We start from the raw sequence: 18111 nt of genomic DNA, 5'->3' as shown, positions 1-18111 counted from the left end.
TCCATTCCCTGAAGCATGGCCCCAGCCCACACCCTTTCCGTACATTTACGCTGGAAGTAACGGCCTACCGGAATGGTCCTCTGCTACAGCCAGATCGTCATGAGCCTGGTTCAAATCTGCTTCTGAACTTCTACTGGTACAGCTTACATATCTTCTACTGGCGCTGATTATGGATTTTCTATTTGTGCTGCTTACGAATTTCTTCTGGCACTAATTACGGATCTTCTGCTGGCTCTGGTTACGGATCTTCTACTGGCACTGCTTATGGATCTTCTACTGGCACTGCTTATGGATCTTCTACTGGCACTGCTTACGGACTTCTACTGGCACTGTTTATGGACTTCTAACGGCACTGCTTATGAATCTTCTACTGTCACTGCGTACAGATCTTCTACTGTCACTGCTTATGGACATTCTACTAAAAAAGTTATAATTTCAATGTCATGTAGCTTGTACATGGGTCCATGATGCAGATGAGTGGCTGGAGCTGCAAGTAGATGCAGCAGATGTGTGCATGCAGCTGCAAGAGGACACAGTCATGACTGAACGTGGTCCCAAGTGTGACTTCAGTAAAGGAGGATGTTAAGATTGGCTGCAGAAGTCCCAACCATTAAGTCTGGGTATTAAGTCGGGGTCAGTAGTCCCATCCATTAAATGCATTCAGCTGCAGGCAGACGCAGCAGATGTGCGCATACAACTGCAAGTAGATGCAATGGATGTGTGAAGTTGCAGTTGTTGTGTGCATGGAGATGCAAGCAGACGTAGTCGTGACTGAATGTGGTCCAATTTTGTCTTAAGGAAAGAAGGATGTTGGGTTTTGCTGCAGTAGTCCCAGCCATTAAGTCTATGCAGCAGTATGGGTAGTAAGTCTGGGTCAGTAGTCCCAGCCATTATGTGTATGCAGCTTCAAGAAGACGCAGTCGTGACTGAACGTAATCCCATTGTAATATGAGGAAAGGAGAATGTTGGATTTTTCTGCAGATGTCTCAGCCAATAAGTTCTCTTAGAACTTTTATATCCATGGGATATCACCCCCAGTACCGTCTCATCTGTGCGATATCTGAGATTTGGCATCCAGCCCTTATTAATAATCAAATACAATAAATTGAATGAAGAGTGTGAGGTTTGATAGAAACCACTTGTGGTCAGTTTAGTCCTACTCACTATTCTGAAACCTCGTTATCTGTTATTATCTCGGCAGATAACGGAATTACACAGCCTACGCCGACATAAGCACTTTACTATCCATATTATTGGACTAATATACATGTACTAATATTATCACATTACTATTACAATCCACACTCTAAAAGCATACTTATGCCTGGCAAATGAAAGCTTGCATTTATTAATGCTGTCCACACTAATTATCTCGGCTAATCAATACAGAGTCTTAATTTTTAATCATTCCCCCATAGTAGATGGTATTTCCCGCTCTATGACTTTGAGAACTTCAATTACACTTCTGGGTTACATAAATAAGAAGAATATTAGCTTACACGTAATTTAGATAAATATTTCCAACACAATGAGCACTAATTACATCCTGGTAATACAATGACATGAAGAGATTAATGCTTGATTGATTTGTTGAGGGATGATATCGAGAGAGGGGAGTAGTCGGAGACATATATTTTGACTTTGATGGACCCGAATTACAAGTTGTGGATTTTACACACTCGGTAAGTCTTGCATAATGTGTTTGCTTCATGGGTAAAGCTTCTGCAGATGAGGAGTTTGCTTATGGAAGTACCTGTAATTCTTGTAATCGCTTTGGGTTTCCATACAGAAGATGGTCAAAAACACCCTTATCGGCAGGACCGGCTGACTATCTGAGGTGTAGGATGGCCTCCTAACTCACTTCGGACAGATGATGTTGGGGAAGAGAAGGATGCGGTGGTAGGAATTTAAACATCTCAGACAAGACTCTTCCCAAGGAGCTTGGCAGACACTTTCTCCTGTCTTCCCCTCTCCCCAAGCGCTCATGTGTAGGGGAAGTCAGGAGAAATAGCCTTCAGTTGAACACAATCTTGTGTATGGCCAGCTTTTTTCCAGTGCCTGTAAGCAGAAGACCACCCCATGTTGTTTGTTTCACCCATCGTTTTTTCTTTTATTGGAATGCCTTGCTGTCATATTTTGGCGTACAAGCTGCAAATGACTCATTGGGTTGACCCCAAAGGACATTATTTAACCCCATCACCCAACCTGACCCATCGGGATAGCTTCTTTCCATAAGCTAATATGGCTGTCATAGATGAGGGTCCTTGGCTTAAGACCACCCATTTATTAGCGAGAACCCCTAACAAAGAGCAGCTCTTGCTCTCCAGTGTTCCCAGCTGTCCACATATTGCTAATATTGCAACACTACAATTATCCCGCTGGTCACAGCTTCTAAATCTGCACCGAAAGTGATCAGCTAATCATTGCAATGAGTTCAACCCCCTAAAAATGTAGCTTTGAAGATGGTTTAATTCTTGTATCATATAATCTGGTTCTCCTTTTCAACAGCGCACCATGTGGCTTGGCATGGTATTACTTAGTAAAACGTAACATTAGTTATAATTGAGAACAATATTTTAAAGGAACCTTGTAAAACTGCTAGGAAACCAGGGAAGGCGTTTTCAATGCAAACATTCCTTGATGTATGGTTTTAGTAACAGCATGACAAACAAGGTGAAGTTTTCATCTCTCATCCACCACTATTTGCGAATAGATTTTTCCTATTGCTGAATTGCCTTTGACTACCTGCAATATACTGTACATTCCACAACCCCGTCCCTGTACTGTAGCGTCCAATTTTCGGGGTGGTGGTGCTGTTTTGGACAGTAAGAGTCACGCTGCCACTTTAAGAGACAGCACCTCCTTGTTTGGTGTGATCGAATGTTCTGCTTCCCCTGCAAAAGACTATGAACGGCCCAAGACTGAAGAGGGGAGGAGTTGAGCCTGTGAGAAGGAGTGAGAAGAAAGCTGCTGCTGAGAACGGATGTAGTTGTGAAAAAGGTCTCACAGCCTGGGACGGACTTGTGAAATTGAACAGACCTTTCAGGTGTAGCAAAGGTGGCTGTCCTGTGCTATTTTGAGAAGCCACAAAGAGACCGAGAAGGGGATTTACAGTTTCCTGGAGCACCTCCAGGACCCTGAAGCAAGGAGAAGACCATGTTTCACTGATCTGCCAGACCACCGTACAGGACTGATGGGGGCCCCCGGGACTGGACCTGAGTCACCAACAGTACTGTGAGTTTGTTCCCGTTTGAGCATATGTCAGGGCCTAGTGTAGGCTTCAACAGACAGAACATGGCAACCGTGTGGCCTGTTTAGTAGAGGCCAGGGAGGTTAATCGTAGAGTAGTATCATTCTTTGTTCATTGTTTGGATTTGCCTGTGTGAAATATATTGATCCTGTAATAGTTGGAGCTCTGTGCTATTTGACGGCCCAGCTAAAGAATACAAACTCTTGTAAATTATCTTTTGCCATTGCATACCCCTGTTTGAACTTTCCTTATCCACTTCATTCCTTGCCTTCCAATAAATTTACCCTTTGTTGTTTGCACCTCATCTTGTGTACCGTAGTCTCCCTGCATCGCAGTGGTTCCCCAGCCATCTCTTCACAATCATGTCACTCAAGAGCAGAGGGGTGTGGTTTCCTAGCGCCTAAGCTCTCTCTAGTGCCCCTAGTGGAGACAACAAGTTTTTTTTTCATTTTACTTTGTCTGTTCTTGGAAATTGTAAATTCCTATAAAGAATTAATCAGTGAAAACTTTTTGGTCTTAGAGATTTGATAGTCATGAACTACAAAACACTTGCCACATTCCACATTTGTAAATATACAGGTATATTCATTGGCACAAGAAAAATAAAGGATTTCTGAGTGTATGTTTGCTATAAAGAATTCAGTTTGTGGTTGAGGCTAAGTGATTTCTATCAAGGCCAATATTTATATTATGAATCTCGAAATTTGTAGAAAACACAAGGACAGATATTTAGCGGAAGCTGAGCTTTAAGGCACTTGGCCACACAACACTTCTTGTAGGTTTTCCAGGACCCAAGACTATGTAACTTTGCCTGCAGTATTCTCAGCCGACATTGCAGAGCGGTTTGTAAATCAATGGATTGAACCTTAAGTGAGTTTTCAAGAGACCAGAATGGAAAAAACACACGGCTTTTCAGAGGCATAGTTTTACAGTGAGACGTGATGGTACAACAGAACATTTTGTGACATCTAAGCTTGAAAATGTCCATCTAAAGTTTTAATAGATTAAAAGAATTTTATAAGTGTGCAAAGAGATATAAGCAAAATGTTAAAAATGTCGACTGACATCTACTAAAATACCAGTTTTACATTCAGTCTTGAAAAGGCTATGGATACAAACATTACACAGGTCAACGAAAAAAAAAATTTTTTCTGGTGTCCAAAATATTTTAATGAATTTGGGGTATTTTTGGGGTGCTGATTCTGAATATGTCATCAGTTTTGCCAGATTGGCTCAAGTTTTTGAGATTTTTGGTATCTTATTTATAGCACTTGTTGGTAAATGCGACGCATCATCTCATTAATTTCTTTGGATTAGTACTTGAACTGAGCAGTTCTCAATATAGTTTTGTGTTAATTAGTGTTCTAAAAGTTTGTTCATAGCTTGATTTTTGCACTAACTTTATGTTGTTGTCTGTTTTCCAGTGAAAAGCATGAACTCATCATGAAGAAGTTGTCTTAACGATCCAGACTCATTCTGTTACATTTGTGGTGAATATACACTGCCAAAACATAGAAGAAACATAACACACTTCGTAAAAAAAGTGTATTTTGCCTATTTTGGGGTTATGCTTGGGGACCAAGACAAGTTTTGGGCACCACACATAGTGTGCAAAGCATGTATCGAATTATTACGAAAATGGAGCAAAGGACAAAGAAAAAGCTTCAAATTTGGTGTTCCAATGGTGTGGAGAGAGCCAAAAAATCATCATGATGACTGTTATTTCTGTGCAGTGCAAGTGCAAGGATTCAATAAGCATAAGAAACGAAAATGGGAGTAACATGGAATCTGCAAGAAGGCCTGTCCCTCATTGTGAAGATGTGCCTGTACCTGTGTTTACCATAAATAACAGTCATCATGATGATTTTTTGGCTCTCTCCACACCATTGGAACACCAAATTTGAAGCTTTTTCTTTGTCCTTTGCTCCATTTTCGTAATAATTCGATACATGCTTTGCACACTATGTGTGGTGCCCAAAACTTGTCTTGGTCCCCAAGCATAACCCCAAAATAGGCAAAATACACTTTTTTTACGAAGTCTGTTATGTTTCTTCTATGTTTTGGCAGTGTGTATTCACCACAAATGTAACAGAATGAGTCTGGATCGTTAAGACAACTTCTTCTTGATGAGTTCATGCTTTTCACTGGAAAACAGACAACAACATAAAGTTAGTGCAAAAATCAAGCTATGAACAAACTTTTAGAACACTAATTAACACAAAACTATATTGAGAACTGCTCAGTTCAAGTACTAATCCAAAGAAATTAATGAGATGATGCGTCGCATTTACCAACAAGTGCTATAAATAAGATACCAAAAATCTCAAAAACTTGAGCCAATCTGGCAAAACTGATGACATATTCAGAATCAGCACCCCAAAAATACCCTAAATTCGATGAAATATCTTTGGCACCAAAAATGCTGTTGACCAGTGTTATAGACTGTATTACCACTGAGCAGGTGTTCAGTTTTTGAAGTCCAAATGCCAGTGCAGTATTTTTTCAGCCCCTTTAATGCCTTGCAAATCAATGGGGGTTCAAGTTCTGAGACCCCCACTGATTTGTACATAGACAAGTGAGAAGTGTGTCGCTCAGGATGAAGACACACAGCTCCAGGCAGGCTGAGCGTGTGCGCAGAGTGGAGTACGGATGCAGTAGAGTGACTTTCGATTGAGTCGGTACTCCCCATTGTGCACTGGCCGGAGCTCCGCATGCTGGGGCTTTCCAATTTTGCATCTTGAGACAGAGGTCTTTTGAGTGATCAATGGGATGGAAGTGGGGTGTCTCAGAAAAGATCTGCAAGGAATTAATAGCCTACCGTATTTTTTGGACTAGAAGACGCACTTTTTTCCCCAAAAAATTTGGGAGGAAAATGGGGGGTGCGGCTGTACTAGCTCAAAAGGGTGCTTCTACTCAATACTGAGCAAAGGGTCTGAACACTTATGACCATGTGATATTTCAGTGTTTCTTTTTTAATAAATTTGCAAAAATTTCTACATTTCTGTTTTTTTAAGTCAAGATGGTGTGCAGAGTGTACATTAATGAGAAAAAAATGAACTTATTTGAATTTTCCAAATGGCTGCAATGAAACAAAGAGTGAATAATTTAAAGTGGTCTGAATACTTTCCGTACCCACTGTAGTTTCTCATGGGCAGGAGTCTGAACAGCCTATCCTGCTCTGCCCTTGTTTACATTGAGGTCGGTTGACACAAGGTAAGGTTTTAATACTAGAGACAGGATAGGACCATCCCGATTGGGTTCACCTTGTCATGGTAGGATGGCTTTTATTTTTTTTTAAATCAAAATAGTGTTAACTAAGTACCCTTCTTTGGTTACTTGTTTTAGTACAATTTACTTATTATTATACGGAAAATGCCCATTTTGTTTTTTCCTTGGATTTTGTCTGTGAAATGGTCACAGTGTGAATGTGCCCTTACAATTGCACATATACCACCTTATGCTCCGGATCATGACCGCATATGGCGACTCCAGTTTTCCTTTTCCGTTATCCAATACCTACCCGATTCCTTCCTATGTCCCCACCCCTGAAATAACACACACTACAATTTAAATTCTTTTGGATAATTTTTGGCCACAGCGGCCAATTTTATTAACAAACAATAACATTAACCATAAGCATCAATATATTAACCATAATGCAAATATGAGGGGAGGGTTCTTGGAGCTAAAAGATCTGGCTATAAAACCTTTTGGCCCAAAAACCAATGTAAAAAACTCGACCACCATGTTACCCTCAGCCGTCCATCCCAGCTCGAAGGCACCGTAACTCCCATTCCGGGAGACTAACCACCAGAGCTCCCGAGGTAAAACCCCGTCCAGAGCCCATAACCAAAAAGCCAGATCCCCCATACCATTTTAAAACTGTTGGGAATATTACGTCCAAATCCTTCCCCGACCAATCATCGTCAACTCCAAGAACCCCACCCCCCAGCCACTGTGACGACAGCAACCACCAACGATCCATATAGATCCCACAGACTCTATTATTTTTTTTTATTTTTTATTTTACAGTTATCCCCTAACACCACCTACCCCGTATTACTGCATAACAGGGAGGGTGGGTGGATCTTCACTCCTCTGCTTGCAGCTGCCGAATGTGGCTTTTCCCGCACTTTCTCCCCACTGCCCAGGCTGCCCAACCCCGAACTCCTCCCCTGGCCCCCATCCCAGTCATTCATATCATTCCGGCCAAAACAAGTTTAAAAAACTTGCCCACCCACTGCAGTCATGGGGGGCTTTCTCCAGGCTGTGCCCTCCCCAGCCCCCTCCTTGACCTCATATGGCGACTCCAGTTTTCCTTTTCCCTTATCCAATACCTACCCGATTCCTTCCTATGTCCCCACCCCTGAAATAACACACTACAATTTAAATTCTTTTGGATAATTTTTGGCCACAGCGGCCAATTTTATTAGCAAACAATAACATTAACCATAAGCATCAATATATTAACCATAATGCAAATATGAGGGGAGGGCTCTTGGAGCTAAAAGATCTGGCTATAAAACCTTTTGTCCCAAAAACCAATGTAAAAAACTCGACCACCATGTTACCCCCAGCCGTCTATCCAAGCTAGAGGGCACCGTAACTCCCGTTCAGGGAGACTAACCACCAGAGCTCCCGAGGTAAAACCCCGTCCAGAGCCCATAACCAAAAAGTCAGATCCCCCATACCATTTTAAAACTGTCGGGAATATTACTTCCAAATCCTTCCCCGACCAATCATCGTCAACTCCAAGAACCCCACCCCCCACCAACCACGAACAGCCCTGACCACCTCAGGCTCATGAGTGCCCCAAAACCACCAAGCCCCTCTCAATCCCCTCCTGTATTTCCAATGCCCACAAATCAATTCCAATAGAATTTAAATGAACCCCATCGTCCAACCAGAAATTACCGACGCCTCCCTCCAACTCAAAATGCCTCACACTAATGCCCCCATTCCTGGACACAAATCCCGACACTGCCCGATTCTATTTTACCCTAGCCCTGTTAATCCCTTTTAAAGACCTCACTTGCCTCCAATTCTTTCTAGGTACCACGTCCGACCAGACAGTCAACACGTTTGGGAAAGACGTCCACAATCTCAAAAAATCAGAACATATGTCTCTAATCAATTCCCTGACTGGCCTGACCCCTAAATCGTTACCCCCAGCATGTATAACAAGAACGTCGGGGGGGTCTGTCCAGGCGAGCGGACTTGGCTAATTCCGGGAGCACCCTGCTCCATACCATACCTCGGAAGCCCAACCAACGGATCAGAACTTTCTCCCTCCTAAAGCCCAATTGCCTACCATCTGGCCTTGCGTCAGCTCGTAGCGCTCCCCAATACACGTAAGAGTGTCCAAATATCCAGGCCAGAAAGGGGGCGCCACCTGAAAAAACAGAACAGAATATGGAAAAAACAAATCCCCAAACATACAGCAACTACAATTAACGTCGAACGTACAATAAATAACGATCCAACTTCCACCTGCCAATTCTTCTGATCACCTCCGCCCCCAGACCGAGACTGTCAGCCTCAGTCGCAACCCCGATCCTAAAGGAATGGGACCCGTACATGTCCGGGGGGAGGCCCAGCTCTGACAATCCCTTCTTCAAGACCGCAATGAACTGGAAGCGAGACAAATAGGTGCCGTCCGCATGGCACAATAGAGGACCCATTATACTTGCCCACTCATTCCAATACGACTCCAAACAACTCCGTGGGCACATTACTGCCCCTTCGACTCGCCCCAAAACTACCCGTCTGCCCCTATCCAGTTGATCAGTCTTTGAATGCCGAATCCAAAAAGCAATGACCCCCCGCCCAAAATTCCACGTCCTCTGCCAACACCCCTCCAGCTGAGACCCTGCTGCCTGAAACCACCTCGCCAATGCGCATTGCTCTGAAAAAAGCCAAAGAAAAAGCGAACATAAACAGCGCCAACTCAAAACCTGAAGTACAAATACCCTCCAGAACTCTACCTAAGCCTTTCAACATACTGAACGAAATAGGCCTTCGTTTGTCATCAGCTTTCTTACCCCTGCGAAACCCCCTCAACGCCTGTCTTACCAAAAATTGTTTTGTCACGTCCGTCATCCCCTGTAATCTGAAACCGAAAGCCAAACCCGCTACAAACTTGTTTACCTTAGCAGCGGACCAGCCGCTGTCGGCCGCCTTCCCAATTAAAAACAATGCCGACAACATCCTATCCTCCTCGCTTTCGACCCCGCCCCATTTTGACACCCAACTCTGCCATACTCGTCACGAGGATTCATAGGCCGACCAGGTCTGATGCGATAACGATTCCCGAATCAGTCTTCCTGCTCTTCCGTAATCACTTGCCACAGATAAGAAGGGCATTCCACGCCCGAGGCATCCGCTCCTGGAGCCAACTCTTGAAAACGCCCCCACTGAAAACGAGACAAAGAATCTGCTATTGAATTTGTAACACCGGGCACATGCACTGCCGAAATCCCTGCATTCAACTCCAGACACCGTAGAACCAAAACCCTAACCAATCTGATCACCGGGGGAGATGAGGCCGACAAACTGTTAATCACTGCCACTACACTCGCGTTGTCGCAATGAAAACGCACCCTGCGATTCGCGAACATAGGACCCCACACAGAAACAGCTACCACAATGGGAAACAATTCCAATAATGCCAAGTTTTTTGTCAGGCCCAACACCTTCCGTGACTGCGGCCACTTCCCCACGCTCCACTTCCCCTTACAGTAGGCGCCGTAACCAGAGCTGCCCGCTGCGTCCGTATAGATCTCAAAGTCAAAATTGCTCAATGTCTCCTCCTGCATCAACGACCGACCGTTGTAATTCCGCAAAAAAATTCTTTCAAACCGCCAAATCCTCCCTATGCTCCTTAGTCAAACGAACATAATGGTGTGGAGCCTTCACTCCCGCCGTCGCACCAGCCAGGCGACGGAAAAAATGCGACCCATTGGCATGATCCTACAGGCAAAGTTCAATCTCCCCAATAAGGATTGCAACTCCTTTAGGGTCACTTTCCGCAACTTCGCAATCCTATCAACTTCTTGTTTCTACAACGACAACTTGTCTTCTGGTAAACGAAACTCCATCCTTTCTGAATCGACTATGCCCAAAAAACTTATAACGGTCTTAGGGCCTTCAGTCTTCTCAGATGCCAGTGGCACCCCAAAACGCTCCGCCACCCAAACCATGGCTGCCAACGCGTTCCTACACAACGGTGAATCCGGGGGCCCGATAAAAGAAAGTCATCCAGATAATGAATGATAGATTGTACGCCTGCAACATCCCTTACCACCCATTCTAGAAAAAGTGCTAAACATCTCAAAAAGTGAACAACAAATTGCGCAACCCATCGGCAAACACCTATCGAGGTAAAAATCCCCGTTCCAAAAACAAGCCAACAGCGGGATACTCTCTGCATGAACCGGCAATAAACGAAAAGCGGATTCAATGTCTGTCTTTGCTAACAGAGCCCCTGAACCATAACGTCGCACCCAATGCACCGCCATATCATAGGAGGTATACTCTACCGAACACAACTCTTTATCAATACCGTCATTGACTGACAAACCCTTTGGGTATGATAAATGCTGAATCAAACGAAACTTGTTCGGCTCCTTCTTTGGCACTACCCCCAAAGGGGAAACAATCAAACCCGCTACTGGTGCCGTGGGGAACGGACCAGTCATCCTGTTCCCTCTGGTCTTGACGATTCTATGTCATTAGCCATTCAGGTTGATCGGCGTTTACGTGAACGCAGGACTGTACGTGAGGTGTTGCCACCTGTTGAACAAATGTCTGAACCTATGCAATGTGATAGAGTTTTGTCCAGGGAGCAACGTCAGGAGTTCAGAAGGCGTAATAAGCTGTGTTTTTTTTGTGGAGATGCCTCGCATATTATTTCTGTCTGTCCTAAATGAGAGAAACGTTTTGCACACACGATTTCTGTGGGTGGTGTTCAACCTAAGTTTCTTCTGGCAATTACTCTGATCTGCTCCCTGTCCACATTTTCCGCCAAGGCTTTTGTGGATTCGGGAGCAGCCCTGAACCTAATGGACTTGGATTTTGCTAAACGTTGTGGATTTCCTATGACACCTCTGCGGACGCCTATCCCTTTGAGGGGGATTGATGCTACTCCTTTGGCGAAAAATAAACCTCAGTTTTGGACCCAGGTGGTAATGCGGGTCGCCCCAGACCATCAAGAAAATTGCAGATTTTTGGTGTTGCATAATTTGTATGATACCATTGTTCTGGGGTTTTCCTGGTTGCAAATTCATAATCCAGTTTTGGATTGGAAATCTGTGTATGTGGTGAGTTGGGGTTGTCAGTGTGCCCTTAGTGAGGCTCCGGTTTTTTCCACCTCTCCTCAGTCGCATGATGTTCCTGACTATTTGGCAGATTTTTATGATGTATTTAGTGAGAATGAGTCTGCGTCTTTGCCTCCTCATAGGAGTTATGACTGTGCAATTGAACTGAGCCCGGGGTGTAAATTTCCCAAGGGTCGGCTCTTCAATTTATCTGTACCCGAGCACGAGGCTATGCGATCCTATATTAAGGAGGCATTGGAGAAGGGTCATATTAGACCATCCTCTTCACCCTTAGGTGCTGGGTTTTTTTTTGTGGCCAAAAAGGATGGTTCATTAAGGCCTTGTATTGATTATCATGCCCTCAACAAAATTACTATTAAATATCAGTATCCGTTACCCCTGATTTCGGATCTATTCTCCAGAGTTAAAGGTGCTTGCTGGTTTACCAAGCTTGACCTCAGGGGGGCGTATAATCTTATCTGCATTAAGCATGGGGATGAATGGAAGACGGCGTTTAATACTCCGGAGGGACATTTTGAGTACCTGGTGATGCCTTTTGGGCTCACTAATGCCCCTTCTGTCTTCCAGTGCTTCATGAACGATATTTTCCGAGACTTTGTGGATAAGTTTTTGATTATCTATCTGGATGATATTTTGATCTTCTCCAAGGATTGGGATTCTCATGTGGAACATGTTCGGACTGTGTTCCGGATCTTGAGGGAGAATTCCCTGTATGTCAAAGGATCGAAATGCCTTTTTGGGGTACAGAGGATTTCTTTTTTGGGATTTATTTTGTCTCCGTCAACTATTGAAATGGACCCGGCCAAGGTACAGGCCATTTATGATTGGGTTCAGCCCACTTCTTTGAAGGCCCTCCAGAAGTTTTTGGGTTTTGCTAATTTTTATCGGAAATTTATAGCAAAATTTTCTAGTATTGCCAAGCCATTGACTGATCTGACTAAGAAGGGTGCTGATGTGTTGAATTGGTCTCCGGAGGCTGTTTCTTCCTTTCAGGAGCTGAAGCGAAGATTCACTTCTGCCCCGGTTTTGCGGCAACCTGATGTCTCTCTCCCGTTCCAGGTAGAGGTGATCGCTTCTGAGATTGGTGCAGGAGCTGTTTTGTCCCAAAAGGATCCTGTAACATCTAAAATGAATCCCTGTGCTTTCTTTTCCCGAAAGTTCTCTCCATCTGAACCTAACTATGATGTGGGGAATCGGGAACTATTAGCCATGAAATGGGCATTTGAGGAGTGGAGACATTGGTTGGAGGGAGCTAAACATCAAGTCGTGGTCCTCACTGACCACAAGAATTTGATTTACCTGGAGTCGGCCCAACGCTTGAACCCTAGACAGGCTAGGTGGGCCTTGTTTTTTACACGTTTTGATTTTGTGGTCTCTTTTCTTTCTGGCACTAAGAATGTCAAGGCTGACGCTCTCTCTAGGAGCTTCTTTGCTGATTCTCCTGTGGTGACCAAGCCTGCTACCATCTTAGGCGAAGGGGTAGTTCTTTCTGCCATCTTGCCTGATTTGAGACGTGCTCTGGAAGAGTTCCAGGAGGACAAACCTGAGCGTTGTCCCAGTGGAAAGTTGTATGTTCCTGACCAGTGGAAGAAGAGAGTGATGTCTGAAGTTCATTGCTCTGCATTGGCTGGTCATCCAGGTATTTTTGGTACTAGAGATCTGGTGAGTCGGTCTTTTTGGTGGCCCGCCTTGTCTCGTGATGTCAGGAATTTTGTGCAGTCCTGTGGGACTTGCTCCCGGTCTAAACCTTGTTCTCGCTCTAGTGGGTTGTTGATGCCTTTGCCGGTTCCCAGGAGGCCATGGACCCATATTTCAATGGATTTCATCTCTGATATGCCTGTCTCTCAGAGAATGACTGTTATTTGGGTGATTTGTGATAGGTTCTCTAAGATGGTTCATCTTGTATCACTCCCTAAGTTGCCATCTTCCTCTGAGTTGCTGCCCCTGTTTTTGCAACAGGTGGTTCGCTTGCACGGGATTCCTGAGAACATTGTATCTGACAGAGGAGTTCAGTTTGTGTCTAGATTTTGGAGGACTTTCTGTTCCAAGCTGGGAATTCAGTTGTCCTTCTCCTCTGCTTTTCACCCTCAGACCAATGGGCAGACGGAGAGAACAAACCAGACCTTGGAGTCGTATTTGAGATGTTTTATTTCCGCTGATCAGGATGATTGGGTTTCATTTTTGCCCTTGGACGAATTTGCTTTAAATAATAGAGCTAGTTCTGCCACTTTGATGTCACCTTTTTTTTGTAACTTTGGGTTTCATCCTCGATTTTCTTCAGGGCAGGTGGAGCCTTCTGCCCAGGTGTTGACACTGTGGTGGAGAGAATGCACCAGATCTGGGACCAAGAGGTGGATAAGTTATCTCTCTCCCAGGAAAAGGCCCAGCAGTTTTCCAACTGACATAGGACCATTGGTCCCCAGTTTAAGGTTGGTGATATGGTTTGGTTATCATCAAAAAATATCGCTATGAAGGTGGCTTCTCCTAAGTTTAAGCCTAGATTTATTGGACCTTACAAGATTTTGGAGATTATTAATCTGGTCTCTTTTCGTTTGGCTCTTCCTGTTACATTTAAAATCCATAATGTGTTTCATAATTCCTTGTTGAAGAGGTTTGTTGAACCAGTAGTTCCTGGGGTGGTTGAAGGTAACATGGAATATGAGGTAGAGAAGATACTGGATTCCCGTCTGGCTAGACGGAGACTCCAGTATTTGGTTAAGTGGAAGGGTTACGGTCAGGAGGATAATTCCTGGGTCTCTGCCTCTGATATTCATGCCAAAAGATTGGTGCGTGCCTTTCATCGGGCTCACCCTGATCGGTCTCTGCCTCTGATATTCATGCCAAAAGATTGGTGCGTGCCTTTCATCGGGCTCACCCTGATCGCCCTGGTGGCGTGGATGAGGGTTCGGTGACCCCTCTTCAAAGGGGAGGTACTGTTGTGCGTTCATTTTCCCCTTCACCATTGAGGTCTGATGAACTCCCTCTTCGGGTGAAGGAAGGTAGTAAGGCTGATTACCAAGCACCTGGGCAGGATGATGATGACTGGGTGACGGGAATTACTGACTGGATATAAGGCAGCCCACACCCTTCCTGAGTACTGATATAGTCTTTTTGAAGCCTAGCGTCTTCAGGGCTTTTTTCCCTATCAGCTGTTGGCTCTTTTGATAGGGTTTTGGTGGATTTCAGACAGCAGCTTTTCTGTCCTGTCCTTTGTATTTAGCTTGGGCCCCATCGTTTGCTCAGCCTATTTTTCTGTCTGTGTGAGTGTTTTTTCATCTTGCTTCACCATCATTATATGTTGGGGGCTGCCTATTGCTTTGGGGTCTGCTCTGGGGCAGTTTAGATTTCCCTTTCTGTCTTTAGGCTATGTAGTTCTCCGCCTGTGATCGAGGGGTCTAGGGCACCGTAGGAACCCCCCACGGCTACTGCTAGATGTTGTTGATAGGTTCAGGGGTCTGCAATCCGATAGCTGCCAACTTCTCTGGTTTTCTGGACTTAGCTAGTATTTCTGTTTTTGCCTCCTACGGTGACTCATTCATAACAGAGGACAGCTGGGTCTGGAGCCATCCTCCCCTCCTGGACCGTGCCACGTCCTGGAGTGGGACATCAGCTCATCAACGGTCTCCATCTTCTTCGTGGTCTGTAAGGCGAGTCTTCACTCCTCTGCTTGCAGCTGCCGAATGCGACTTTTCCCACACTTTCTCCCCACTGCCCAGGCTGCCCTCACCCTGAACTCCTCCCCTGGCCCCCTTCTCAGTCATTCATATCATTCAGGCCAAAACAAGTTTAAAAAACTTGCCCGCCCACTGCAGTCATGGGGGCTTTCTCCAGGCTGTGCCCTCCCCAGCCCCCTCCTTTTCTTTGGTTTTTCTGTAGTTTCTTGTACTTTGTACAAACAGGGTCGTGCCCACTTTTTCAGCCAGGTATTTAATCTATATAACTTCTTATGGGCAGGTGTCTGAACGGTTAGGGCCCTTATTTTGCTCTGCCGCTATCTACAATGAGGTCGGCTGACACAAGGTAAGGTTTTAATACTATACCTATGATAGGACCATCCGGATTGGGAACACCTTGTCGTGGTGAGATGTCTTTTACGCTTTTTTTTAATCAAAATTGTTTTAATTAAGTACCCTATGTTATTTTCATGCACTATTACTATTTACTTACTATAGGAAATATGCTCATTTTGTTTTTTCTTGGGTTTTATTTTCCATCTATTTTTGCCTCGCTTTTCCTTCATTGACAACTTTGGTTTTAAAGGAAGAGGGCCCTGTACAAGAACAGTATATGGGCCCTTTGTAGTCCAATAGCTCATGATAATGCACAATTCACCACCTGATTTGGAGCTGAATGTGGCCCCCTTACCTTATGGTCTCCTGGTTGCACCATTGGTATGTCCGCCCCTGGTTTCTTAGTCACTGATGGATATCTCAAGTATTTGACAAATCATTAATTTGTAAAGTGTCATCTTCTAATGTTGTCTCCTGAACTTTTATTAAAATATTCATAAATTGGCCAAACTTTCACCCTTACTTTTTGAGGTTTCCGAGACAGATACAACCATAGAAAATGTCTCTGGTTGTTTTTTTTAATTGGCTGCCAGTTAGGGATGGAGAGGGAATATATGGTAGCACGTTCATCCTTCGTAGATGGAGATCCAACTGGTCTTCCTAAAATGGAACCGTACCAACACAGTGTTATGTGTTTAGTTTGCTAATATTTCATCATTTTTCAATGTCTGACCAGTATATTCAGTCCATGCTTGTCTCACTATTACTCCTTGTCACAGAGAAGAGCTTTTATGGATTTTACCGCTATGATCTAGTGACATCTGAACGTACTAGCTTCTGCCCTCGCGTGTCTGACTCGCTGAAGATGCAATTATGGAATTGCTTATTATCAATACTGGGACATCAGGTATAGAAGCTTTATTGATTTGCTTTAATCATTTAAAACAAGTCTGTGCCCCAGTGGACCGGAGAATTTTATTTTCCTTAGAAGACCAGATTGTGTCTCGCCCATGCATGGAAATCTCCTCTCCCTTCAACTTCTATGTTAAAATTGTGTTTGGTCCAAGGAGTAAAGTTTCACCTTAAAGGGAACATGTCATTAGATTCATGCTATTCAAACCATGGGGAACATGAATCTGAGCATTGCTGTGCAATTGCTGGGATGTTTCAGAGAGAACATGGCAAAAGCCAGCTGGAGACAATAGGGAGGGACCTGACTAGTCCAGTGGGGACCACTTCTCTGTTTGATTGACAGGGCTCTCCCTAGGCACAGGCTCTTTATGTACACCTATGGGAGAGTCCTGTCAATCAAGTGGAGCAAGGCATGGGCCTTACCGGACTAGTCAATTCTATCCCTTTTGTCCAGACGGGTTCTTCAAACTATATCAGCCAGGCTCTGAATCATGCTGTCCGAGGTTCAGGAAGCATGAATGGACAGGTTCCTTTTAAGGAGACCATCAAGCTATCATTGGGAGAATTAAGGCCCCCATACACATTAGACAAACGTTGACTGAACTTGCCGATATCAGCAGACCCAGACGACAGTCCAGTGTCCATGGAGGCAACTCGATTCTTTCCCAACAGATGATATCTAGGGAAATAAGGTTCAGGCATGTCTGATTTTGGACAGATAAGCTGCCGCCAGAGGAATCTAACTGTGGCGCTCTCGTACTAAACACAGGAGCACTTGGCAGAGTGAGATCTCCTGTGTATAGAGGAGACAGGAGAGACAGCTGCCGGATAAACCGTTGCTCAACCAACAGCTTTCTGTTGTGTATGGGGCCCCTTATGGGCCATGCAGTGCTCCCTGGGAAATAAAATAGGCAAGAGGAAGAGAACGGGGTCTCTAGCACACCTATATGGAGCAGCAATCTTGTAAGTCAAGAATGATTTTGGATGTGGCGGAATGGTGCCCACAGAAGATGCCACTTTTTTGACTATTGCAGATCACAAATAATCACTGCAGATTAGAAAACGAGGTACAAGTATTACTGATGCTGAACTACCCACTTCTGGGAAAAGTAGATTATTGAAACTTAAAGTTATGTAATAGTAGGCGGAAAATACTGAAAAATATTATTATAGCATTTGGATTCATTGAAAACCAAGGGAGTCACTGCTTGCTTTCCCGACTTGTAACTTTGCAGAAATCTGCTTGCAATTTATTCATAATTAGTAAAACATTAAAAAACACACAACACCGCAGTACGCCACCTGCATAATAACAGTCACAGCACAACGAATGTACAATCGCTCCCCTCATTTATCGGTATGGGTGTTTTTCATTTTCAGCTCTCCGCTGTCACAACGCTCCCTGGCGCCCTTCAGTGTCAGAACGTTTTGTGCATGCAGTACCCGACACTGATTTTGCCTTCTGCTCTGGGATCGGAATTTATTTTAGTGTCTTGTCTGTCGTCATTTATGAGTCTAGAAATGGGGTCTGGGTAAATTTAGAGGCAAAAATTATATAAAAATCACAGTGATAAAAGGGCACGTAAGCCGTTATATATAGTAC

The 18111-nt window shown here is 44.2% G+C and overlaps 1 protein-coding gene across 1 annotated transcript in view; it reads right to left on the bottom strand.

Moving 5' to 3' along the window:
* The window catches only part of ADGRL1 (adhesion G protein-coupled receptor L1), a 511328-nt gene that overhangs the window by 197993 nt on the left and 295224 nt on the right, over positions 1–18111 (bottom strand). The window lies entirely within an intron of this gene.

Source organism: Dendrobates tinctorius, unplaced genomic scaffold (genome assembly GCF_039654945.1).
Source record: "Dendrobates tinctorius isolate UK_male_01 unplaced genomic scaffold, ASM3965494v1 ptg000104l, whole genome shotgun sequence".
NCBI classification, from domain to species: domain Eukaryota; kingdom Metazoa; phylum Chordata; class Amphibia; order Anura; family Dendrobatidae; genus Dendrobates; species Dendrobates tinctorius.
Note: the sequence above shows the minus strand (reverse complement) of the source record. Positions and strands in the feature narration are given on the sequence as shown.